At 43.1% G+C, this 1910-nt stretch overlaps 1 pseudogene; it reads left to right on the top strand.

Annotated features, from left to right (window-relative positions):
- The first annotated feature begins 519 nt into the window (after window positions 1-519).
- LOC126531962 (uncharacterized) lies at window positions 520-1156 on the top strand (annotated as a pseudogene).
- The last annotated feature ends 754 nt before the right edge of the window (window positions 1157-1910 follow it).

Below are 1910 nucleotides of genomic sequence, written 5' to 3'. Positions count from 1 at the left end.
GACAACACAAAAAATAAACTTGGTTTTCAAGTGATGGGATACTTAGAGTTTTTACACTTCCTAAAAAAGAAGTGGCTGATCGCGCTGTCACCACAGCAGCTGGTGCGCGCAGCGGCTATTCTGGCAAACAACGCACCTTGGCTTTGCTATAAGAGCCCTGTCTGGATGGAGCCAGCATCACTTCAGAGCGATCCAGGCAGCAAGTAGCACCTGCCATGTACTAAACCCGGACCTTGCATCTTTTCAGGTATGTAAGCGTTCAAACGTTCATCTCGAGTTCAAATTATAGCTGCTGGATCGCTCTGCATTGTTGCATTGTGGCTCTGTTGTAGGAAAATTGTAATGGGTGAAAATCCGCTGAAATCATTAGGACAGGTTCTTGCGGACAAACCGCCGGGTACCACTAAAGAACTAGCTAAAGTCTTGGTTGACATAACCTCAAAGCTGGAAAGTATCACAACAAGCATCAGAGTTGACATAAAAAGCTTAGTAGCAGACAACAAACAGTCCCAGAGGGACATGCAGGACATCAAGACATCCATGGATGTCATCAATAGGACATTTGAGCAACTAAGGACTGACCTACACAACGTGCACCGCGAGCTATCAGAAGTGAAACACCAGCAGGCTAGCATTATTGGCGATGTGCGCCAGTTGCAGGGGGAAGTGAGAGAAATGCGACAGGAAATAATCGAGCTCAAGCAATACAGTCGTCGGAACAACTTGGAAATAAGAAATGTTCCATTGTCGGCAGACGAATCGCTGCCAGACATGATGCAAAACATAGCGACTTGCTTGAAGATGGAACTTCGTACCGAAGATATCGATGTAGTGCATCGAGTTCCGACCAAAAACAAAACAACAGAATATTTTGGCAAGGTTTACCTCCATTGCAGTCCGAGACAAAATGATAAAGAATGCCAAGAAAGAGAGATTGTCTACATCCGCCCTTGGCTTCCAAAAGAATGAGCCCATATTCATTAATGAACACCTCTGCCAAGAGAATAAGATTCTTCTTGCAAAAGCTCGCCAAGCGAGAAGAGAGAAAAATTGGAAGTATCTATGGGTATCGGAGGCCAAAATTCTAATGCGGAAAACCGAGAATTCTCGTGTATTGCACATCATTTCTGAAGACGACCTGAAAAAGGTAGTTTAGAGCCTCTAGAGCTAAGTCTTGTTTGCCACACCAATCATGGCGTTCTCAATCAGTGATGTTGAACGGGAATTCCACAAAACCCAGGGTATATCGATACTTCACTGTAACATTCGAAGTTTTCGAAGAAACAAAGATACATTGCGTTCCTTTTTGGCACAGCATAATTTTACCTTTGATGTAATTGGCTCAACGGAAACCTGGTTAAAAGAAGGTGAGCACATCTCCATTCCGGGATACAGTCTTGTAAGCAATCCCAGGAATGCTGTATCGCGCGGTGGTGGAGTGGCTCTACTAATCAAGCAGACGGTACCCTTTAGGATAATCACCGATACTGAGATTAGTAACAGTACGGTTGAATCTCTCTTTGTTCTTTTAGATTCACGTTTAGTTGTTGGTACAATATACCGGCCACCAAACTCGAGTCTGCCCGTTTTTTATCAATCGTTGGAATCTATCCTTTCCACCTTACGCAGTAATACCTATGGTACCATCACTATTGTTGGCGACTTTAACATTGATATCAGCAAAGACACGAATTGTGAATACACGCACCTACTGGAGTCATACAACTTTAAGAATACAATCCAAGAACCTACTAGATTGTCACCAAGTGCATCTACAACTATAGACCATGTATTGTGTAACAGTGATAACATACATTCTGGCGTATACGATACGAGTCTCACTGACCACTGCCCTATTTTTGTGTTATTACACAGCGCAAATAATACCATTGCAAAAAAGACCATCTTAT

This window comes from Dermacentor andersoni, chromosome 5, assembly GCF_023375885.2.
Source record: "Dermacentor andersoni chromosome 5, qqDerAnde1_hic_scaffold, whole genome shotgun sequence".
NCBI classification, from domain to species: Eukaryota; Metazoa; Arthropoda; class Arachnida; order Ixodida; family Ixodidae; genus Dermacentor; species Dermacentor andersoni.
This window is presented reverse-complemented; position numbering and strand designations above follow the sequence as displayed.